Genomic DNA, 26,266 nt, shown 5'->3' on the forward strand with positions numbered 1-26,266 from the left:
TGAAAATATCTGTACGTTTAGGCTTTAATTTTTATCTCTGCAGGAAATAAATGAGGAGGGTGTCGATTTAATACAAATGTTATCATAAGGAGAAGATAGTTCTCAAGTGAACACACTGTTGAAATACGACATTACCCAGAAGTCTTTGTAAATGCAGACACTGCACCAAACTCGCGCGCTCCACCTGCAGGCACATCCACGCGCGACGCTAGCCCCACCATCGACATCACCACATCACACAAACGAGCGCACCAGCGGCAGAGTTGAAAAGAACAGGTGAGGGGAAATATTTATATTATTTTGCCGAAAATATATATTTTCAATCAGCACTGATAATATTCACCTTTTTTTGAACTATTTATTCATTTACGTTGCTCAAGTTTGGTGAGGCTGTGAGAGTCGTTATGAAGACAGGTTGGATAGCAGTACAGTAGTTAGTGCATTTCACAGCAATCGCCGTTTTGATCAACGATAAGGTGTTTGTCTCGTGACAGCCACTTTCCATCTGTAACTGTACCTTCAGCTGATGGTTATTTTATATTAACCCGTGTTTAAAAAATGTATGGTCAACTCGCGTCGACATGTTGTTCATTGCCACATCTTACAGTTAGAGAATGCTGCAGTAAGACAGACTTGTGTGATGGTAAAGCTGAGTCAGCCGAAGACATCTGTCATGAATGTTTGCGGACTGGGTGGAGGTGGATGCATGTGCACTGTTACCATTGTGGACTCTGGTGCCTCTTCTCATTTGTGTGTCTGTTTGAAGTTCAACAGGATGTTGTTTTCTGTGTCTGCTGCTGCCTCCACCAGTACATTTGGTTACGTTGAAAAACACCCTCCTGCTTACATCAATAAGCCAGCTCTTCCAAGCTTACTCAGTGACTATGCAGCAACAACGAATGACAAATAAATAATTGAGTACACATAGTGCTCACCAATTAGCAACTCTTCCAGAATGTTATTTTTTTTAAATAGATCACATCACACTTTCACAGTGAATGAGTAAGATTATGAAGCCCAGAGTTTGATTATCCTGTAGTAAACAATTATGGCGTCCATGTAGCCTATAGCCTAATGCCCAAATTCTTATAAATTGCTTAAGAAATCATCATCATTATCCAATCAATTATTTCATATACATGGAAGTAATTAGGCCTACATATTTTCTGTTGCGATTTTAAGTTAACACAGTTTTCAAATGTGTAATTACAGTTCTCAACAACTTCGATTGTCGACTCGACTGATGCTTTAGAAAACCCTCCACATGCTACTTACTGTTGGTTACCATACGGCTGCCATTTGTTCCTAATTAGGGCTACAGTATACGTGTAGCAGCCAGTAGCTGAGGCTTTGTTGTGTTTAGACTAGTTATCAGTGAAAGTTTGCTGTTTATTTATTTAATAAATCAGTAAGTGGTTCATTATGGTAGACGTCGTTATGACTGAGCGACTGTGTGCTGCACTGGCTCTACCACAGTCAGCTGTAGCCCTATTACATTTATCTGCTTATAAACTACACAGTCAAAGCATTCAAGCTCAGTCAAATGACTGTCTCAAAACGATGCTTAGGCCTAAACTCATAAACGGCTGCAATTTTGGTATTGGTTTACTGTGTGTGTCATGTATTTATTTTAATCATCTTGTGTTTCTATTCTTTATCGTTGGGAAGGGCTTTTAAGCAAGCATTTCACAGTAGGTCTACACCAGTTGTATTCGGCGCATGTGACAAATACAATTTGATTTGATCAATGAGAAAGATAGATTTATGGGAAAGTTAGCCTAGCCTAACAACTAGACCGCTATTTGATTGGATTACATGAAATGTTTTTAAGAGGTTAACAAGCAAGCAGTCATGTCATTTGTCATTCACACACATACATTTATACTGGAAGGGGATAGGCATATATAATGGAAAACAAATGACATCTTTCAGTTCTACCCTCCCCTAATTATTCCTTTGATGGTACTAAAGCAATATAAGGGAGAAAATAACTATGAGTAAATCGTTCCTCCTCTTAAAGTTATGCAATAGCTATTTGTATGTAATTACACCCCTTGTTTTATCATGGCCAACCTTCCAAGAAATAGAAATAGCTAGAAGAGATCTGTCTTTGGCTGATGGCTGGGCTGTGTTCAGAACACACTGACAGCTAACTCAGCAGAGAGGTTGTATGTCCTATGTCAGCAGAAGGACCAGGCAGATCCCAGGTACAGTGCCTTGCAAAAGTATTCGGCCCCCTTGAACTTTGCGACCTTTTGCCACATTTCAGGCTTCAAACATAAAGATATAAAACTGTATTTTTTGTGAAGTATCAACAACAAGTGGGACACAATCATGAAGTGGAACGACATTTATTGAATATTTCAAACTTTTTTAACAAATCAAAAACTGAAAAATTGGGCGTGCAAAATTATTCAGCCCCCTTAAGTTAATACTTTGTAGCGCCACCTTTTGCTGCGATTACAGTTGTAAGTCGCTTGGGGTATGTCTCTATCAGTTTTGCACATCGAGAGACTGAATTTTTTTCCCATTCCTCCTTGCAAAACAGCTCGAGCTCAGTGAGGTTGGATGGAGAGCATTTGTGAACAGCAGTTTTCAGTTCTTTCCACAGATTCTCGATTGGATTCAGGTCTGGACTTTGACTTGGCCATTCTAACACCTGGATATGTTTATTTTTGAACCATTCCATTGTAGATTTTGCTTTATGTTTTGGATCATTGTCTTGTTGGAAGACAAATCTCCGTCCCAGTCTCAGATCTTTTGCAGACTCCATCAGGTTTTCTTCCAGAATGATCCTGTATTTGGCTCCATCCATCTTCCCATCAATTTTAACCATCTTCCCTGTCCCTGCTGAAGAAAAGCAGGCCCAAGCCATGATGCTGCCACCACCATGTTTGACAGTGGGGATGGTGTGTTCAGGGTGTTGTTTTTACGCCAAACATAACGTTTTGCATTGTTGCCAAAAAGTTCAATTTTGGTTATATCTGACCAGAGCACCTTCTTCCACATGTTTGGTGTGTCTCCCAGGTGGCTTGTGGCAAACTTTAAACGACACTTTTTATGGATATCTTTAAGAAATGGCTTTCTTCTTGCCACTCTTCCATAAAGGCCAGATTTGTGCAATATACGACTGATTGTTGTCCTATGGACAGAGTCTCCCACCTCAGCTGTAGATCTCTGCAGTTCATCCAGAGTGATCATGGGCCTCTTGGCTGCATCTCTTATCAGTCTTCTCCTTGTATGAGCTGAAAGTTTAGAGGGACGGCCAGGTCTTGGTAGATTTGCAGTGGTCTGATACTCTTTCCATTTCAATATTATCGCTTGCACAGTGCTCCTTGGGATGTTTAAAGCTTGGGAAATCTTTTTGTATCCAAATCCGGCTTTAAACTTCTTCACAACAGTATCTCGGACCTGCCTGGTGTGTTCCTTGTTCTTCATGATGCTCTCTGCGCTTTTAACGGACCTCTGAGACTATCACAGTGCAGGTGCATTTATACGGAGACTTGATTACACACAGGTGGATTGTATTTATCATCATTAGTCATTTCGGTCAACATTGGATCATTCAGAGATCCTCACTGAACTTCTGGAGAGAGTTTGCTGCACTGAAAGTAAAGGGGCTGAATAATTTTGCACGCCCAATTTTTCAGTTTTTGATTTGTTAAAAAAGTTTGAAATATCCAATAAATGTCGTTCCACTTCATGATTGTGTCCCACTTGTTGTTGATTCTTCACAAAAAAATACAGCTTTATATCTTTATGTTTGAAGCCTGAAATGTGGCAAAAGGTCGCAAAGTTCAAGGGGGCCGAATACTTTCGCAAGGCACTGTAGAACCCTTTGGGGTTCCCTGTAGAACCCTTTCCACAGAGGGTTCTACATGGAACCCAAACGAGATCTATCTGGAACCAAAAAGGGGTCTCCTATGGGAACTTCCCCAGAAGCCTTTTGAAACCTTTTTTTCTAAGGCCTTACATGGAACCACACACAATAGTGCAGTAGCCTAAGTACACTAACAAGAAAGCAGTAGCCTAGTTGTCATTTAATTTTGCAGTCTGGTTTTATTTTGCAGGAGAAAAAAGGGCCCCATGTTATACAGAAAAGTGCTTATGTCCTCTTAGTGTTTTACTCCATCTCTCTCTGGGCTTAGATGATTATTGGCATTACATTTGATGGAGGCGAGGGAGAATGCAGCTCACCTGGTCTCCCAGTCTACTCCTGTACTCTGTGTGCTGCTGAGAGAGCCCTAGATTGTGTGTCCTCACAGGGTGTCCTGTCCTCACAGGGCCAGAGAAAGAGCAGTGAATCTGTTTCTCAGTCACATCACCATACTGGTCCCCAGTGACTGTGCTGCGCCTGCGCTCTACTGCTGAGCTCGTTACCAACGATTCTCTCACTGGGGGACTGGAGCCGCTATAATTAGCCTCCAGTAGGTCTCTGGTGAGCAGGGCGGGGTGGAGGGGGGGGGGGGGGGTGTTATTGACTGGAGTGTCCTGGCTGTCCACCTGCGTCCTCATTCCTCTGTTACGGTCCAAAGCTAAGGGTGACTTTTCCAGGGTGTGTGTGTGTGTGTCACAGAACACCATGTGGCCTCATTTGAAATGGGATGTCAAGGTCTCTGCTGTATAGGCTAGCTGCTGTTCCACAAAGTCAAAATTCCTGATTCAAGAACGCGCTCTAGTATCGCTGACCTCGATTTACCTAGCCTACTTTTTGGTATGCGACTGAAGACTATATTTTTTTCACAGCTTTATCAGTGTGTGCATGTGCAATGTGTAGGCTACACGTAAATGTGTGAATTATATAAAGTGGGGAGATGGATGAGGGGGAGATCCATTGGTGTCACCTTCCACATTTGCAGCAGGCAAGCATGCAGTCAGTCAGGGCGAGGGGCAAACACTGCAGTGCTATAATCCCCATACATGGGGATGCACTCACTGCACAGAGCTCTCAGTACACACGGACAGAATACATTCATACTGCATACACGACGCAGCACTGAAAATGCAGTAGCAAAATGTACATAGCAGACTCTGTCAGAGACTGCAGCTCATGATTTCTTCGATTAAGTGCATACTTACACTGCTGATTGAAGAATGGCAAAGTGCAGGGAGACCTAGTGCCCAATAATTTATACACTAGATGACTGATATGGGGGAGCTGTGTTGGCGCCACCGTGCCTCCATCACTCCCTCACCATTGTAAATTATATTCTACATTCATTTTTGCCACATTTATTCTATTACAGAGACCTTTATTAATGTAGGTTGTCCAATCAAAAACGCATATTTTGACCAATGGGTAAAATAATGAATAATAATAATTAGTCCTCTAAGAAAACCAATGGTCCAACCTCATGTCTCTGTCATAATCCATTCAAAAGTTATAAAAAATGTTTTACCTATTAGGATGGCCAAAATTAGGGTGACTAAATCAATGGAGGCCAGAGGAAAAAAAGTGTACAAAAATCAGGAAAATAGCATTGGGTCAGCTTGGGTGGATGTTGGGCGAGAATGAAGGCTAACTGACAGGCTTTCTGTTGAACTCATCATCTTTGTTCTTGAATCCGGAGGACATAAAACAATATAGAGGTAAGATGTATATCTATTTTAAGGCATTTCATTTTTTCAAGATAATTATTTCATATTTTAATATACACTTTTAATATTAATATGAAATTCCTGTTCTTTTTAGAAGATTTCTCACAAAAACAAGCGTATTTGTGAAATGTCAACGGAGCACTGAGTGTACCGCAACATTTTCATTTTAAAATTTGGCTTTTTGCAACCCTTGGAAACAACTTAGCATATGACTACCACAACATGTAAAATCCTCAAAAGTCACAGTGAGAAAGCAGAACCGCTCTATCAATAGAGCTTGGTGCTTATTATTAGATATATCAGGTTACGAAATCTGACTTTTTGGATGTAATGTTAATGTCATGTTAGAGAAAGACCCAACTGAACGATTCAGAACATGAAGAATCATATTTGTCTTGGTAAAATGTATTTTATAAAATAAGGAAGTGAAATTTCATCACCAAAGTGTGTTTTCATCCACCCTGGGCAGAGTGGGTGGACACCCTACTTAATACTTTAAAATTATATTGTGTGAGCTATACATACAAATATTTATATTTATAAAAGCATTTTCCATAATTTATAGATATGACTAATGTAACTGTTCCCACTACAACAACATACTTAAATAAATGTAATTTTGTCCTTGAAACATTTTAATTGAAATACTGTAGAATTCCATTAATTCTGATGGAGGACTGCTCATACTGGGAAGAGCCAATATGGCCGACCGGTGGCTTCGAAGCCTCTCAATGGCCAATACATAGCATTAGTAATCCAGGGTTTATATACAGTGCATTCGGTTAGTATTCTGACCACTTCCCCTTTTCCACTTTTTGTTACGTTACAGCCTTATTCTAAAATGGATTAAATAAAACATTTTCCTCATCAATCTACACACAATACACATAATTCCAAAGCGAAAACAGGTTTTTAGACATTTTGGCAAATGTATTAAAAATAAAGAACAGAAATAACATATTTACATAAGCATTCAGACCCTTTGCTATGAGACTCGAAATTGAGCTCAGGTGCATCCTGTTTCCATTCATCATCCTTGAGACATTTCAACAACTTAAATTCAATTGATTGGGCATGATTTGGAGAGGTACACACCTGTCTATATAATGTCACACTGTTGATCGTGCATGTCAAAGCAAAAACCAAGCCATGAGGTCAAAGGAATTGTCCATAGAGCTCAGAGACAGGATTGTGTCGAGCCACAGATCTGGGGAAGGGTACCAAAAAATGTCTGCAGCATTGAAAGTCCCTTAAAACACAGTGGCCTCCATCATTCATAAATGGAAGAAGTTTGGAACCACCAAGACTCTTCCTAGAGCTTGCAGCCAGGCCAAACTGAGCAATCGGGGGATAAGAGCCTTAGTCAGGGAGGTGACCAAGAACCCGCGTTCCTCTGTGGAGATGGGAGAACCTTCCAGAAGGACAACCATCTCTGCAGCACTATACCAATCAGGCCTTTATGGTAGAGTGACCAGACGGAACCAACTCCTCAGTAAAAGGCACATGACAGCCCTCTTGGAGTTTGCCAAAAGGCACCTAAAGGACTCTCAGACCATGAGGAACAAGATTCTCTGGTCTGATGAAACCAAGATTGAACTCTTTGGCCTGAATGCCAGGCGTCACGTCTGGAGGAAACCTGGCACCATCCCTACGATGAAGCATGGTGGTGGCAGCATCATGCTGTGGGGATGTTTTTCAGCGGCAGGGACTGGGAGACTAGTCAGGATCGAGGGAAAGATGAACGGAGCAAAGTACTGAGAGGTACTGATGAAAACCTGCTCCAGAGGACCTCAGACTTGGGCGAAGGTTCACCTTCCAACAGGACAATGACCCTAAGCACATAGCCAAGACATTCAGGACAAGTCTCAGAATGTCCTTGAGTGGCCCAGCCAAAGCCCGGACTTGAACCTGATTGAACATCTCTGGAGAGGCCTGAAAATAGCTGTGCAGCGACGCTCCCCATCCAACCTGACAGAGCTTGAGAGGATCTGCAGAGAAGAATGAGAGAAACTCCACAAAGACAGGTTTGCCAAGCGTAAAACCCAAGAAGATTCGAGGTTGTAATTGCTGCCAAAGGTTCTTCAACAAAGTACTTAGTAGAGGGTCTGAAACGCATGTAAATGTGATATTTCAGTTTTAGTTTTTTATAAATTAGCAAAAATGTCTAAACCTGTTTTTGCTCATTATGGGGTATTGTGTGTAGATTAACAAAATGTGAAAAACGTCCAGCGGTCTTGTCACACCAGTCTTCGCTTTGGCTCCCCTTCCTATCCAGCTCAGCTGTTCGGCGTCGCCGGCCTTCTAGCTGCTGCCAAACCTACTGCTGGCAAACGCCCTTCGCTCATCAACCCTGGACTTGTCTCGTCATCATTGCACACACCTGGTTCCAATCCCCACTCTATCACTGTATATATACTCCTGCCATTTGTCTATGTCGGTCATTGCAAATGTTACTTGTTTTCCTGAGAGGAATTTCTCCTACTATTTCCTGAGTACTTTATATTTTGCACTTTGTGTTCGCCCTGTGCCTTTTTGTTTATGAAGATACATTTTGAGCACAACAGCATTTGGGTTTTGTCCCGCTTTGATCTATGGTGCTGAAATAAACTCAGTAGTTCTAAACCTGCGAATGCCTCCTGCCTACTCGTCTCTACACCAGTGACAGGTCTGAGAACTTTTCGAATACGCTGTACATCATTGGGTATTCCCCACAATGCGGTTTGGGATGTGATGTGAGGGAGGCTCCTGGACCGAGCCCGGTCCTGCAAAACAGCACAAACAGGACTGGGACTAAATATCAGCCCCCCCAGGCTCTTTAACAGACCAGGATGCTTAGAGACTTACACAGCAACACAAATGTAACTTACTTTACTTTATGTAGTCTGTTATAATAGCTAAATGATGTGGCAGTTTTGTTTGCATTGGCAGATTCTGTTTTGTTTGTTTTGGCTCTTGTTTCAACTGATTGCCATTTATCCACAATTAACCACTAAAGTCCAATTAGGCCTACACCACTCTGTCTGTACTGAATAGAATCCCTAGGATCTTAATTAGTGCCACTTTCAATTTCATGAGGAGCTTAATGAAATTGCTATTGTCATCCCTTCTCCCCTCACACAAGACACACACACATGATGCAGTGCTATTTGAAAGCAACAATCTCTCACAGTTATCTGTGCCCATGAGGTTAGGCCTTTGCTGCACTGGAGGCCCAAGCACCTCTAATTGCAAAGATAAGGGCAGAAGGGAGTTGGGACAGGCGCTGGTTTGGCAGTCAGACTAGCGGGAAACAGTTGCACCTCTCATGCTAGATTAGAGTCTCTCTGAGAAGTCCTTGTGCATGCTTCTGAGTGCAGTTTGGATAGCAGCTTGCAAGTCTCCGGCATCTTACTGTAGGAAACAAACAAAGGTAAGGGTTAAGGGCAGTCTCCATTTGTCATCTAATTAGTGTTCTCCATACTGTCCACATTAGTTAATGTGTAGTTACTGATAGTCATTTCATTTAACAGTGTTCATGTGAAAATAACAAACCTATTTCTTAACTGAATAATTCTACCTCTTTTGGTGAACATACCCAGAGAACAATGCCATTTTATTCTATGTACTCAGCATTGCAAACAGTGGAAATGTATTTCTCTATTCAGTAAAACAATAGCCAACAATCTCTTTGAGAGGATGGATAAATTGACAAAGTGAGAAGGTGCAGGTCTGACTCTCCTCTCCCGGGGCCTCATTTATCAACCATGCGTACATTTCTCACCAAAATCTGGCATACGTGGAGATTCAAGGATTTGTATTTGCAACAAATTACTGGGATTGATCAATCTGTCACAGAACAAATACAGTTGTATAGTCGGAAGTTTACATACACCTTAGCCAACTACATTTAAACTCAGTTTTTCACAATTCCTGACATTTAATCCTAGTAAAAATGTCCTGTCTTAGGTCAGTTAGGATCACCACTTTATTTTAAGAATGTGAAATGTCAGAATAATAGTAAAGCATGATTTATTTCAGTTTTTATTTATTTCATCACATTACCAGTGGGTCAGAAGTTTACATATACTCAATTAGTATTTGGTAGCATTACCTTTAAATTGTTTAACTTGGGTCAAATGTTTCGGGTAGCCTTCCACAAGCTTTCCACAATAAGTTGGGTGAATTTTGGCCCATTCCTCCTGACAAAGCTGGTGTAACTGAGTCAGGTTTGTTGGCCTCCATGCTCGCACGCGCCTTTTCAGTTCTTCCCACAGATATTCTATAGGATTAATGTCAGGGTTTTGTGATGGCCCCTCCAATACCTTGACTTTGTTGTCCTTAAGTCATTTTGCCACAACTTTGGAAGTATGCTTGGTGTCATTGTCCATTTGGAAGACCCATTTGCTACCAAGCTTTAACTTCCTGACTGATGTCTTGAGATGCTGCTTCAATGAATCCCCATAATTTTCCTGCCTCATGATGCCATCTATTTTGTGAAGTGCACCAGTTCCTCCTGCAACAAAGCACCCCCACAACATGATGCTGCCACCCCGGTGCTTCACGATTGGGATGGTGTCCTTCGGGCTTGCAAGCCCCCCTTTTCCTCCAAACAGGAGGAAAAATGATATTTCTTCAAAAAGTATGATCTTTGTCCCCATGTGCAGTTGCAAACCGTAGTCTGGCTTTTTTATGGCGGTTTGGAGCAGTGGCTTCTTCCTTGCTGAGCGGCCTTTCAGGTTTTGTCGATATAGGACTCGTTTTACTGTGGATATAGATAATTTTGTACCTGTTACCTCCAGCATCTTCACAAGGTCCTTTGCTGTTGTTCTGGGATAGATTTGCACTTTTTGCACCAAAGTACGTTAATAATCTCTAGGAGACAGAATGCGTCTCCTTCCTGAGCGGTATGATGGCTGTGTGGTTCCATGGTGTTTATACTTGTGTAGTATTGTTTGTACAGATGAACGTGGTACCTTCAGGCGTTTGGAAATTGCTCCCAAGGATGAACCAGACTTGTGGAGGTCTAAAATTGTGGAGGTCTAAAATTATTGGCTGATTTCTTTTGATTTCCCATGATGTCAATCAAAGAGGCATTGAGTTTGAAGGTTGGCCTTGAAATACATCCACAGGTACACCTCCAATTGACTCAAATCATGTCAATTAGCCTATCAGAAGCTTCTAATGCCATGACATCATTTTCCTGGAATTTTCCAAGCTATTTAAAGGCACAGTCAACTTAGTGTATGTGAACTTGAAATAATCTGTCTGTAAACAATTGTTGGAGAAATTACTTGTGTCATGCAGAAAGTCTTAACTGACTTGCCAAAACTATAGTTTGGTAACAATACATTTGTGGAGTGGTTGAAAATGTGCACAAATTTCTATTGAGGTGCGGGGCAGAATGTTTTAAAATGTTTTGCAGTGACAAAAAAATGTATTCTGCCCGAGTGCCAAACAATCAGGACATTAACTTTTTTTGCCACTTGTAGGACAGATTTTTTTACTTGTCCGTAATTTTTTACTTGTCCCCCAATAAAAGTTATGTAACACCATTGGCCAAAAGGGTGACTTAAAATGAGTGAAGTACATAGGTGGGATGTGAATTAATTTTCTGCATTTGCCCATAGATGATGTTATTGCATCCTTGCGGCCATTCCCTTAAAATGTTTTACAAAAGGTAAAAAATAAATTTGACTACTACGCATTTGGCTCACACACTATGGGAGTGACGTGAGGAATCGTGACATTAACAAAATATATTTAGGGAGCCAAATCTTTTCGAATATCCTATTGTACTGTGGTGGCACCAAAGAGATGTGTAGTAGTCTAGGCCTATCTGGCTATCTGTGTTTGGCGAAGCGCGCAGATGGAGTGAGTGACACAAAGTCAACAAGCCTTGCTGGCTGTGCATCTTGTGATGGGTTGTAAAGCGTTATGGGCTACAGAGCAACTCTGCTTTCCACATAACTGGATAATTATAAACTGATTCACATGTTTGCGTCATCCTCCTGTCTTTTTAGGCCTAGGTTACTATATGCGTTGTAGGTAGGTTGCACATTGCTAAAATAATATGGAAATAGACCTAGGCCAACTACGCATCATTTCTTTCAGAAGCTTTTGTCAGCTGTACCCTAAGTTTTCTTTTGACTCCTCATTAGATTTTTCCATATTGATATTGTTTGCTCAATTTTGTCTTCTTGTGGTCTAAAATATTTGTAATTCAAAATAAATCTGTGATTGATAATAGCATAGACTCTGACTTTCATAATTATTCCTGTTTAAAAGCTGCAACTTTAGGACATTACACTTTATTAGAATAGTTTGGAAAATGCTCTTCATAACTTTAATTGATCTTAATGTTTTTATGATATTTCAAATAGTAGGATTAGGCTTTTGGTTGTTTGGTTCGCAACGGCAAGGAGGGATGACTTTTTCCGATCTTGCATGTATGCATCATTTATGTCAGATAATGCTTTGCTCAACTGTAAAGTTTGTTCAAATTTCTCATTTGATTTTTATATCTTGCTATTGTTACTTTTATCTCTCCCATTATTACTTTAGGCCTCCCATGTTTTGGGGTTATTGAAAAACAACTTAAATCTTTCTGAGATAGCGTAGCACTCTGTAATATTCATTCATTTGTTTGATGAAATATGAAATAGTGCGGCAGGAGAAATCTAGCATGCATTCAACTGAGAGTGGCTTAATAGGCCAATTCATATTCATATCAAATTAAGAGAAAGTATAACATTTGGGCTCCTATAAAATAAGATACTGTAGTGTTCGTTATAAAAATAGACTTTGGCTATTGGCCCAGATTATCCAACATTCGAGAGAGAAAAAAACATTTTCTGACCAGATATTTTGTGCTGCTTTGGTGAGACTCTTAGCTCTGTCTATATTGTTCTCTTTCTTTGTGTAAATATAACCTATTTATTGAAAAAGGTTTTAGCAAATAGGAATATAGGCAATTTACTGCTGTGCACTGCCTGATCCAATTCTGATCGTAGTAATTGTTTAATATTGTGATTTCTTTACTTGTCCATTCGGACAACTGAAATCTATATTCTGGTTGTCCAACATATTTTTTTACTTGAACCAGACAAGCCTTGATGTCGAGCCCTGACAATGGCATTCTATGCTATGCAAAATACAAATTGTTGTTCAATATTTTGTTTATTTCTCTGTATAACTCTGTTGCAGATAAACATGCACCGTACAAAAAGCTAAGGGTGAAAGAATGATTTAATCATTGGTTCACGCATGAATTGTCTGAGAAATGACAGGAAAGAAATTTGGGCTAAGACTGACTGATTCTACATCTGATTGGCAGTCCTTCAGACATTTGAGAAATAGATGGCTAGCTCTGGTTAGAAAAGCAAAACATATTTATTGAATTCTGTATCGGAGAGTGGTGTAATCAAGCCAACTTCTGGAAAGCGATCAAATCTTTGAAACAAAACTCCACCTCCTTGTTGCCCCAGCAGGTTTTGATAGCCTCTGGTCCCATGCGGAAGACACATTTCAGTTGAATGCATTCAGTTGTACAACTGACTAGGTATCCCCCTTTCCCTACTAGACAACATTTTAATAACCATTTTGCTTCAGCTGGCCACCTGTTTGAAAGGATAGTCTCTGGAAATTCATCTCATTCCACTAGGGGAGTCCTTAAGTCACTTCAGATGTGTCCAAGTAAACAGGATTATTAGGGAAATCGTTCTTCTTGCAAAGAATGTAAACTCTTAAACTATTATTTAATCTGACTATCAACAATAATGTTATTATTGTGTGCATGTAACCGTGCTCGGTGATGTAAAAAAAAATCCATAGTGGGTGATTTACTTGATTCCTTATTACTGAAGCTCTTTGCCCAACTTATTGCAGAACCATTGACCTATCTTTTTTACTTGACAATTGTTTCTGGTGTTATCCCTAAGATCTGGAACGCGGCACATGTTCTCCCCCTACATAAAGGAGGAGATCCTTCTGACTTAGATAACTACTAAATGATCTTGCCCTTCCAAAGTTTTAGAATCCCTCTCAGCTAAGAACGTTTTTAACTTATATTCTTAATGTGCATCAATTCGGTTTTAGACCTGAACATAGTACTATTTCAGCTTGTTTAAGATGATGTGTTAAATTGCTTAGATCATAAAAATCATTGTGCTGCCTTATTTATAGACCTTTCCAAGGCCATCAACACTGTTGACCATCACATTCTCATTCAAAGATGGACTGAAATAGGCCTGTGATTACTGATTACTTTTAGGGGCAACTGCCCCACCATTGCAGTTATCGATGGCAATTTGAATGCACAAAAATACCATGACGAGATCCTAAGGCCCATTGTGAGGCCCATTTTTTTTTAAGGCATCTGTGACCAACAGATGCATATTATCTTTATTCCCAGTCATTTGAAATCCATAGATTAGGGCCTAATGGATTAATTTCAATTCACTGATTTCCTCATATGAACTCAGTAAAATCAATGAAAATGTTGCATGTTGCATTTATATTTTTGTTCAGTATAAATGTATTAAACATTAATTAAGTTTATCATAAGACATGAACAGAATGCATCAGTGATTCATATTTCCTGCAACTTTCTGAAGAAGTAACAAGAATTCCCCCTGGCTGTGTATGTGCGGTACATGCAGCTACCACTTTGTGTAGCCGATAGGATGCTAATGAAAAATCTTCTGGTAGATGGAAAAGCTTTCCCAAAAACCTTCTCAATTAAATGTTAACTATAAAGTAGCCAATGGCAGAATGATATCTGGCAGAATGATATCATGATTATTTGTATAAATCCAGTGGGTATTTGTTTGCAAACTCAACCATCACGTGCTCTACAAAAACACTGCTAAACAACAGCCTCTTGCTAGGTGTGTACTGGAATTAAAGGGTACCTAAACCCCAAAAATAAATAGCCTATTTAAAATATGTATGGGTAAGCTACAGTATTGCTGTGCGATAGGAGCGCGGCATCATAGCCTATTTCATCTCAGAACCTATACCAAGGCAGAAACACAATAATGTATTGATACAAACTTGAATTTATTCAGTGGAGCCCAATTGAGACCAGGATCTCATTTACAATGGACCTATACCTCAGAACCTATACCCAGGCAGAAACACAATAACAAAATAAACACAATAATGTATTGATGTATATATATATATATATATATATATATATATATATAAAATATATGATCAAATTTGATAAATACAACCTTTGCGGGAAAACTGCCGCACGTAAGATTTAGAGTATTGTTTTGTGTGCACGCATCTTTGATAAATAAGGCTCCAGACCTTTTTCTGCAGGTCTGTTTTTAGATGCTGGTATGTGCAGGAAACAGACTGCATACTTGGACAGGACCGTAGTCAGCCTCACTAACTGTGTGGAATGCTACTAAAAATCTGTAATCTGGGCCAAGCCATTCAGTTAGAAACATGTGCATTGCTAGGGTCTTTGCACATGGCTGTCAAGTCTAGCTATTTTGTATCCAATGTCCAGTACATATTAAATTTGCCATTTTTTAAAATTCATTCATAGTAAATGTGATGCTTAAAATTATCTTTTGCGTCAGCAGTGAAAACATGATCTGATATGATATTGGTCCAGTCGTATTTAGGCAGCCATTCAAGGTAAGCAGGGGTAGCTGGTTTATGGATCTCTGTGACGTCTGTGTGTGGAATTCAGTGGCATCATGTGATATTTGTTCTCAACAGCTGCGAGGCGGTCCAGCTATTATAGTCTGATGTGCTGGTATTTAAACACCCACAATGAAATGAACATCAAATAGCTCTCATGCCAAAGCTCTGTGTAGCTAACATAGGCCTAGGTGACACCTTTTCAAGGCATCAGACGATATTTGTGGAGATGTGGACAATAGCACTACTGGTATGTCACTGTGCTATTGCAGTAACAGGTATCCTAGCTTCTGGTAGACCTACAGTATGCCACTGTGGTATTAGGCCTACACAGTAACAAGTCGCTTCCAGCAGTTCCAGAGCTATGTTTAAGCTGTGTCTAAGTTCTATGGAATCGACCATCCAGTCTTTGGAGCAAGGCCGGCAGCTGAGGTTGAGGTTGCTGAGATATGGCTTTGACCTGCTGTGTTTACTGTGAGAGAGCTTTGACACTGGCAGTACAGGAAGTTTGGCCCTTGGGGAGCCTAGCTCTCGAGAAAAAGATGATAAAACATGAAATATACATGAAAGCCTAGCCCAGCTTCTGGATGGTGGTGAAGTGTGTGTGTGTGTGTGTGTATGTGTGTGTGTGTGTGTGTGTGTGTGTGTGTGTGTGTGTGTGTGTGTGTGTGTGTGTGTGTGTGTGTGTGTGTGTGTGTACAATAGATAGCAAAACTTGACAATATGTATGTATTATAAGGCTTTCTCAGGTGTCAGAAGAACCACATTAGATATTCGCTCCACAGTGATGTACTGTAAAGGCTTTCTCACATCAATTGAGACAGGGCCACATCTGACTCAGGAAGTTGCTGTAAACTCAGCATTTTCTCTCCCGTCTCTGCTTTACTCTCATCAGGTCACAACACATACCTTCCTGTTGAACGTGGAACGAGTGGGAGCTCGGTTTGTTGTATTGGAAAGTTTGTTGTTTAGGAAAGTTTTGAAAGTCTATTGAAAAGGTTTGGTTACTAGCTAGCTACCTTTTGAGTTGGGATGCCGCAACATGGTTGGCATCAGTTGCTGGGACCACTACTATCTGTCCAGTGATCCTGCCAATAAGGCCAGGTCTGAGGAACTGCTTGGCGTAGCAGCTAGTCTAGCTGCTAGCTACCAGGCTATCAAGCTAGTGGGGTTTTCTTGAGGGCTTGAACACAGCCTACACAGCCGGTTAACCATTGTGGCTGGGTTCGCAGATTGTCCCTGGCTTGTGGCTGTCTAGATCCTTGCAGGTTTATTTTTTTATAATACATTTTTTTTAAAACATGTATTGAATATTTAAAACATACAATATACTTGCAGTGAAGGCGCTCAACAACTACATGGCATTAGTCATCTAACAGCCTCCCATCCAGAGCAACACACAGAAGCAACCAGGGTCAACGCCCTGCTCAAGGGCACGTCGACAGATCTCCCACAAGGTCAAAAACGGGGACTCCATCAGCCACCGGCCCAAGCTCCCAACTGCCAGGCCACCAGCCCTCCAAGACCCCCCCCCCCCCCCCCCCCTCCCTCCCACAGTTCCCAATGAGCTGCCCCGTCAACCATCCAAAGTATATTTTAAACTAACAAAAATAGTTCTACAAGCAGTTGTTACAACAACAAGAAAATAGCTTCAAGTAGCTTCCAGGGTCAGCTCGATGTGTTTAAACAGGAGAACAGCAAGATGACAGCAATCTGTAAGTCATTGAGTGAGGACATCAGTTGTGTATGTGAATCCATGATAACAATGGACAAAGAATTCAGATTATCTCGAGGGACAATCAAGGCAGAACAACATGGTTGTGGACGGAATTGCAGAATCTCCACATGAGACCTGGACAGAGTCTGAGGATAAAGTGAGGGAAATGATCTCGGAGAAACTGAAGATGGACCACAGGAAGATTGAGGTAGAGCGTGCCGACAGGACTGGAAAACCCACCATCAGCCCAGGTGTCAGGCATTGCTTACATCCTCAATGACAGGCTCATTGTCCACCCTCCCTCCCTAAAGCCTGGAAGGGATGAGAGAGCTAAGCCTATGGGTTCGTAGCTTCAACTCCGTAGCACACACACACACACACACACACACACACACACACACACACACTTACACACACCAACTGATTAATGGTCTACTGAATGTATATTTTTTTTTATCTTCCTATGTTTGCTCTTTTCCATATTATGTCTATTTCTTATAAGCTACCCAGGAAAGGGCTGAAAACAGCCCATATTCAAATGTTTAGCTTTAGAAATAAGGTTCATGAAATCAATTACTTGCTATCAGATCAAAATGATATATTAGCCATTTCTGAGACTCACTTAGATAATACATTTTATACAGCAGTAGCAATAATATATAAGAGACAAGAATGCTTATGGGGGAGGTATTGCTGTATATATTCAGAGCCATATCCCTGTAATGCTTAGAGAATATCTTATGTCAAGTGTTTTTAAAGTGTTGTGATTGCAGGTTCACCTGGTACATCTAAAGCCTTTTCTTTAGGGGTGTTGTTTTATGCCACCAATTGCTGTCAGTATCTAAATAATGTGTGAAATGCTTGATAGTGTATGTGATGTAAACAGAGGTCTACTTTCTTGGCGACTTGAATATTGACTGGTTTTCAACAAGCTGTCTGCTCAAGAGGAAGCTTCATACTGTAACCAGTGCCTGTAATCTGGTTCAGGTTATTAATCAACCTACCAGGGTGTTTACAAACACTACAGGAACAAGATCATCCACATGTATTGATCACATTTTTCCTAATACTGTTGAACTTTGTTCTAAAGCTGAATCCGTACTCATTGGATGCAGTGATCACAATATAATGGCTACTGTATATCCAGGAAAGCCAAAGTTCTAAAAGCTGGGCCTAAAATAGTGTATCATACAAAAGATTTAACTGTGACTCATATGGATGATGTTAAAAATATGTGTTGGTCTGATGTGATTAATAAGGAGCATCCAGATGCTGCACTTGAGTGTATGAAAATTGCTTCTTCCAATTACTGATAAACATGAACCTGTTAAGAAACTGACTGTTAGAACTGTTAAGGCTCCATGGATTGATGAGGAATTGAAGAACTGTGGTTGAAAGAGATGGGGCAATGGGAGTGGCTAATAAGTCTGGCTGCACATCTGACTGGCTGACTTACTGCAAATTGAGAAATTATGTTACTGAACTCAACAAAATGCAGAAGAAACTGTATTATGAAGCCAAGATCAATGATTTAAATATTGAGTACTTAAAATAAAATTATGGGCAGAAAGACAAATTCCAACTCCATCTTTCTATAAAGGCACAAGGCGAGACACAGATGCAGACACAGGATGCAGATGGCTTAAGTCTTTGATATTTATTAATCAATCCAAAAGGGGTAGGCAAGAGAATGGTTATGGACAGGCAAAAGGTTAAAACCAGTTCAGAGTCCAGGAGGTACAGAGTGGCAGGCAGGCTCGAGGTCAGGGCAGACAGAATGGTCAGGCAGGCAGGTACGGAGTCCAGAAAACAGGCAAAGGTCAAAACCGGGAGGACTAGCAAAAAGAGAATAAAAACAGGAGTACGGGAAAACACGCTGGTTGACTTGATAGAGAGACAGGAAACACAGGGATAAATACACCAGTGAAAATAAGCGACACCTGGAGGGGGTGGAGTAAATCACAAGGACAGGTGAAACAGATCAGGGTGTGACACTTTCATCAAATCAGATGGCTTATTCATCACAAAACCATTTGATGTTGCCAATTATTGTAATGATTACTTGTGGGTAAATTTAGGCAGGAAATGCCAACAAGAACAGTGAACCATCATACTCATGCATAAAAAAACAAATAATAAAAGAAAAGCGTTGTAAGTTTAAATTTTGTTAAGTTAGTGTGGGAGAGGTGAAAAAATATTGTTATTGATCAATATTGACAAATCTCCTGGCATTGACAACTAGATATAAAGCTATTGAGGATGGTAGCTGACTCTATAGCCACTCCGATCTGTCGTAGCTTTAATCTGAGCCTAGAGGAAAGTCTTTGTCCTCAGGCCTGGAGGGAAGCCCAAGTAATTCCGCTACCTAAGAGTGGTAAAGAGGCCTTTACTGGTTCTAACAGCAGACCTATCAGCTTGCTGCCAGCTCTTAGCAAACTGTTTGAAAAAATGGTGTTTGACCAAATACATTGCTATTTCTCTGTAAATAAGTTAACAACAGACTTTCAGCATGCTTATAGAGAAGGGCACTCAACATCTACTGCACTGACACAAAAGACTGATGATTGGTTGAAGGAAAGTGATAATAAGAAGATTGTGGGAGCTGTACTGTTAGATTTCAGTGCAGCCTTTGATATTATTGACCATAACCTGTTGTTGAGAACGTATGTGTTATGGCTTTTCAACCTCTGACATATTGTGGATTCAGAGCTATCTATCTAATACAGTGGTTCCCAAACTCGTATCCCTTAAAACATTCAACCTCCAGCTGTGTACCCCCTCTAGCACCAGGGTCAGCGCACTCTCAAATGTTGTTTTTTTGCCATCATTGTAAGCCTGCCACACACACACACTATACAATACATTTATTAAACCTAAGAATGAGTTTTTGTCACAATCCGGCTCGTGGGAAGTGACAAAGAGTTCTTATAGGACCAGGGCACAAATAATAATATAATAATATAATAATAATCAATAATTTTGCTCTTTATTTAGCCATCTTACATATGAAAACGTATTTGTTCATCAATAATGGTGAATAACTTACCACAGGTTAATGAGAAGGCTGTGCTTGAAAGGGTGCACATAACTGCAATGTTGGGTTGTATTGGAGAGAGTCTCAGTCTTAAATCATTTTCCACACACAGTCTGTGCCTGTATTTAGTATTCATGCTGGTCAGAGCAGAGAATCCACTCTCACATTGGTATGTGGTTGTAAAGGGCATCAGTGTCTTAACAGCGCAATTTACCAAGGCAAGAAACTCTGAGCACAGCCCTATCCAGAAATCTGGCAGTGGCTTCTGATTACATTTTCACAGAACCGCTTGTTGCAGTTTTGATGGGGCTCTGTAGTTTAGATATCGGCAAGTGGACTGGAGGCAGGGCAAGAAAGGGAATAATGAATCCAGTTGTTTGTGTTGTCCATTTCGGGAAAGTACCAGCGTAATTCCTCACCCGGCTCACTCAGGTGCTTCGCTATATTACATTTAACATTGTCCGTAAGTTTGAGTTAATTTGCACACAAAAATTCATACAATGAAGGAAAGACCTGTGTGTTGTACTTGTTAATGCCGACAAAAAAGAGCTCCTACTTCTTAAGCATAGCCTCAATTTTGTCCCACACATTGAATATAGTTGCAGAGAGTCCCTGTAATCCTAGATTCAGATCATTCAGGCGAGAAAAAACATCACCCAGATAGGCCAGTTGTGTGAGAAACCAGTCATCATGCAAGCGGCCGGACAAGTGAAAATTATGGTCAGTAAAGAAAACTTTAAGTTCGTCTCTCAAATAAAAGAAACATGTCAATACTTTGCCCCTTGATAACCAGCGCACGTCTTTCTGTATGTTACATGGTCGCTGCCCATATCATTGCATAATGCAGAAAATAAACGAGAGTTCAGGGGCCTTACTTTAACAAAGATAACCATTTTCACTGTAGTGTCCAAAACGTCTTTCAAGCTGTCAGGCATTCCCTTGGCAGCAAGAGCCTCTCGGTGGATGCTGCAGTTTACCCAAGTGGCGTCGGAGCAACTGCTTGCACGCGCGTTACCACTCCACTCTGTCTCCCTGGCATGGATTTTGCGCCCTCCGTACAGATAAACACATCTTGACCACCAAAGTCCATTTGATGTCACAAAGCTATCCAGTACTTTAAAAATATCCTCTCATGTCCTGGTTTCCAGTGGTTTGCAGAAGAGGATGTCTTCCTTAATTGACCCCCCATAAACGTTACGGACATATACCAGGAGCTGTGCTGAGAAATAGGCTGTTTACTTTGGGAACGTTATTTTTCCAAACATAAAAATAGTGCCCCCTAGCTTCAAGAGGTTAATGCAACCGGTGTGTCAGATTTAAAAAAAACTTTACGGAATAAGCATAATCTGAGAACGGTACTCAGAGCCCAATCCAGCCAGGGAAATATCCGCCATTTTGGAGTCAACAGAAGTTACAAATAACACCATAAATATTCACTTACCATTGATGATCTTCATCAGAAGGCACTCCCAACAAGTCCAACGATGTATGGAATCAATCTTTAGGATGTTTTTAACATAAAACAACAATAAGCTTCCAAGCAGAGATTTCCTATGTCTGAAGAAAAGCACTGGAACGAGAGGTAACTCTGTCGGGAGCGCGCGAGAGACCAAGGCACTATGCCAGACCACTTACTCAAACAGGCCTCAAGAGCCCCTCCTTTATAGTAGAATCCTCATTAAAGTTTCTAAAGACGGTTGACATCTAGTGGAAGCCGTAGGAAGTGCAACTTTATCCATATCCCACTGTGTATTCGGTAGGCCAAGTTTTGAAAAACTGCAAACCTCAGATGTCCCACTTCCTGGTTGGATTCTTCTCAGGTTTTCGCCTGCCATATGAGTTCTGTTATACTCACAGACATCATTCAAACAGTTTTAGAAACCTCAGAGTGTTTTCTCTCCAATAATAATAATAATAATATGCATATATTAGCATCTGGGACAGAGTAGAAGGCAGTTCACTCTGGGCACGCTATTCATCCAAAAGTGAAAATGCTGCCCCCTATCCCAAAATAGTTATTTAAACAACAATATGTGTGTTGATGTATGCTGATGATTCAACCATAAACACATCAGCAACCACAGCTAATGAAGTCACTGAAACCCTTAACAAAGAGTTGCAGTCTGTTTTGGAATGAGTGGGCAGTAATAAACAGGTCATGAACATCTCTAAAACTGACAGCATTGTATTTGGTACAAATCATTCCCTAAATTATAGACCTCAACTGAATCTGGTAATGAATGGTGTGGCTATTGAACAAGTTGAGGACACTACATTTCTTGGTTTTTACCTTCGATTGTAAACTGTCATGGTCAAAACATATAGATTCAACGGTTGTAAAGATGGGGAGAGGTCTGTCCGTAATAAAGAGATGCTCTGCTTTTTTGACACCACACTCCACAAAGCATGTCCTGCAGGCTCTAGTTTTATCATATCTTGATTATTGTCCAGTCATATGGTCCAGTTCTGCAAAGAAAGCTGCAGCTGGCCCAGAACAAAGCATAGGCCCATGCCTTGCTCAGAGGGCTAATATTAATATTATGCATGCCAGTCTCTCTTGGCTAAGAATTGAGTTAATACTGACTGTGTCAATTCTTGTTTTTTATAGGAAACATTAATGTGTTGGAAATTCCAAATTGTTTGCATAGTCAACTTACACACAGCACTGACACACACAGTTATCCCACCAGACATGCCACCAGGGGTCTTTTCACAGTCCCTAGGTCCAGAACAAATTCAAGGAAACACACAGTTTTATACAGAGCGTTGAGTGCATGGAACTCCCATCTTATATACCGCAAGTGAACAGCAAACCTGCTTTCAAAAAACAAATAAAGCAACACCTCACGGCACAACGCCTCTCCCCAATGTGACCTACTTGTTGTGTGTATGTACTGACATATGTGTGTAAATGATAGATGCACGCACACACACACACTAAATGTTTTTAAATGTCAGTAAATTGTAAAGTATTTTGTCTGTAATGTATTTTTTGTTATGTGTCAGACCCTAGTAAGACTAGATGTTGCTAATGGAGATCCTAGTAAATCAGATTTATTTTTAATCTAAAAATGCTGATTAACGCTTTAAAAAACAGTTTCCTCATCTGTACACTGTTAGAGAAAAGGGTTCCAAAAGGGTCCTACGGCTGTCCCCTAGGAGAAACATGGTTCCATGTAGAACCCTCTGTAGAAAGAATCTACATGGAACACAAAAGGGTTCTTCCTGGAACCAAAAGGGTTCAACCTGCAACCAAAAAGTGTTATTCAAAGGGTTCTCCTATGGGGACAGCCAAAGAACACTTTAAGGTTTTAGATATCACCATTTTTGGGGCGGCAGGTAGCCTAGAGCGTTGGGCCAGTAACCCGAAAGGTTGCTGGATCAATTCCCGGAGCTGACAAGGTAACAATCTGTCGTTCTGCCCCTGAACAAGGCAGTTAACACACTTTTCCTCGGTAGGCCGTCATTGTACGAATTTGTTCTTAACTGACTTGCTTAGTGAAATAAATGTTAAATACACATTTTTAAAAACGATCTTATTCTACTATACTGCAGAGTGGTGCTTCATGATTATGCATGGAATGGGCCTATGCTTAGATAATGCAGATAGGCCATTTGTTGTTCTCTTTCTGTGTGCATGTGCCTTCATCAACATTCAACGGAGTCTACATCACGACTCCCTTGGGCATGTTCTGCTCTGACTTCTAAATGTAACTTGGAGGACTCAAGGCAATTCAACCCTTTATTAGCCAACTTCAGGCCTATCTGTTTTAGAAATAGGCCTAGATGAGTTGGTGTAAAAATGCGTTGCAGTAGTAGGCTACATATTGATTCCAATCATTCTGTTACCTTTGTTTGCATGAATGCAAAATAGTCAACAACACAATCCATAGACAATGAGTTATGACTAGGTGTCCTAATACAGAGTCAGGTTAAGGTCTAGCGTCCTAGCTTAATGTCCTGTCCTTTAACATCCTCCTAGAGGTCGGCCACAGCCCCTCACTGAGATTTTGCACAGAAAAGCCAATAGTTTGTTTCAGCTTATATACTGTACGTTGACGATCGATGGTGACGAAGGATGTTCATCCGTAATTTTAACGTTAAACGCCATTTTAACAATAAACTTAGTTCACACATTTAATCTGTCTCTGCAGCCAGGGCCTAGAGGGGAACCCAGGGAGCGGAATCTCACAGAATCGGGGATGGGCTCATTTCTGCACACTTCTTTATTCAATTTAGGTTACTTTGAGGTTGAGGTTATGATTTAGCACACACATGAGTTTCCCCAGTCCCAGGTGCTGTACAGATGCACTGGAGCTGCTGACGTGGACACACACAAACACACACACAAATACGGACTGTGGCGAAGGTGGCTGAAAAAATTAAATTTAAAATTCTGAAACATGCAGAATTCAAATTAAGGGTATTTAATCTCACGTAGTTTCTTAGAAATTATAAACTGGTGAAATGCTGTTACACCACATTCACCAGATCCATAGTGTGGCTGACTATGATAGTTGTAGTTCACACACAGATGTTCCTTAGATATACCATGAAAGATTTCACAGACTCCAAAACAATATCTACACAAATGTTCTTAGCTTAGCATGATGAAGACAATTCCAACTTGTGAATGCAATGATATTTTTGTGAAAATGTATTATTTGTCTAAAAACATGCACTTTCCCTGATCTGTATACTCAGACTAGGCTGTATGTGGTAATATAATGTAATGTAGTCTAATGTAACATGAGCAGCTGAGAAAGCAGAGACAGTGGTCAGTCAGTCAGTCAGTCAGTCAGTGGTAGCTAGTAGCTACAGCAGAAGCAGCTGTAGTTTATTTTTTTTTCAATTTCACCTTTATTTAACCAGGTAGGCAAGTTGAGAACAAGTTCTCATTTACAACTGCGACCTGGCCAAGCTAAAGCAAAGCAGTGCGACACAAACAACAACAGAGTTACACATGGAATAAGCAAACATACAGTCAATAATACAATAGAAAAAATTATAATAATAAAAAATAAATGTAAAAAATTTAAAAGTCTATATACAATGTGTGCAAATGATGTAGGATAAGGGAGGTAAGGCAATAAATAGGCCCTAGTGGTGAAATACTTACAATATAGCAATTAAACACTGGAGTGATAGATGTGCAGAAGACGACTGTGCAAGTAGAGATACTGGGGTGCAAAGGAGCAAAATAAAGAAAATAAATAACAGTATGGGGATGAGGTAGTTGGATGGGCTTTTACAGATGAGCTATGTACAGGTGCAGTGATCTGTGAGCTGCTCTGATAGCTGGTGCATAAAGCTAGTGAGGGAGATATGAGTCAAATCAAAGTTTATTTGTCACGTGCGCCGAATACAACAGGTATATAGTGAAATACCTTACAGTGAAATGCTTACTTACAGGCTCTAACCAATGGTGCGGGGAAAAAAGGTATGTGTGTGTGTCTGTGTGTGTAGGTAAGTAAAGAAATAAAACAACAGTAAAAAGGCATTTGAAAAAATAGTAGCAAGGCTATATACAGACATCTGTTAGTCAGGCTTATTGAGGTAGTATGTACATGTAGGTATCGTTAAAGTGACTATGCATGAACAGAGAGTAGGGGTTGGCGGGTGGTGGGACACAATACAGATAGCCCGGTTAGCCAATGTGCGGGAACACTGGTTGGTCGGGCCAATTTAGGTAGTATGTACATGAATGTATAGTTAAAGTGACTATGCATATAAGATTAACAGAGAGTAACAGCAGCATAAAAGAGGGGTTGGAGGGCGGGGGGGTACACAATGCAAATAGTCCTAGTAACTATTTGGTTACCTGTTCAGGAGTCTTATGGCTTGGGGGTAAAAACTTTTGAGAAGCCATTTTGTCCTAGACTTGGCACTCCGGCACAGCTTGCCATGCGGTAGTCGAGAGAACAGTCTATGACTGGGGTGGCTGGGGTCTTTGACAATTTTTAGGGCCTTCCTCTGACACCGCCTGGTGTAGAGGTCCTGGATGGCAGGCAGCTTTACCCCAGTGATGTACTGAGCCGTACGTACTACCCTCTGAAGTGCCTTGCGGTCGGAGGCCGAGCAATTTCCGTAGCAGGCAGTGATGCAACCGGTCAGGATGCTCTCGATGTTGCAGCTGTAGAACCTTTTGAGGATCTCAGGACCCATGCCAAATCTTTTTAGTTTCCTGAGGGGGAATAGGCTTTGTCGTGCCCTCTTCACGACTGTCTTGGTGTGTTTGGACCAATCTAGTTTGTTGTTGATGTGGACACCAAGGACTTTGA

The 26,266-nt window shown here is 40.7% G+C and overlaps 1 protein-coding gene across 2 annotated transcripts in view; it reads left to right on the forward strand.

Annotated features, from left to right (window-relative positions):
• The first annotated feature begins 170 nt into the window (after positions 1–170).
• LOC139423124 (cytospin-B-like) overlaps positions 171–26,266 on the forward strand; it is a 172,412-nt gene continuing 146,316 nt past the window's right edge. For both annotated transcript variants that reach the window (XM_071174795.1, XM_071174793.1), the window contains exon 1: positions 171–276. The gene's annotated coding sequence lies outside the window, so the exon portion shown is untranslated. The remainder of the gene's footprint in view (positions 277–26,266) is intronic.

This window comes from Oncorhynchus clarkii, chromosome 12 (assembly GCF_045791955.1).
Source record: "Oncorhynchus clarkii lewisi isolate Uvic-CL-2024 chromosome 12, UVic_Ocla_1.0, whole genome shotgun sequence".
Classification (NCBI taxonomy): Eukaryota; Metazoa; Chordata; class Actinopteri; order Salmoniformes; family Salmonidae; genus Oncorhynchus; species Oncorhynchus clarkii.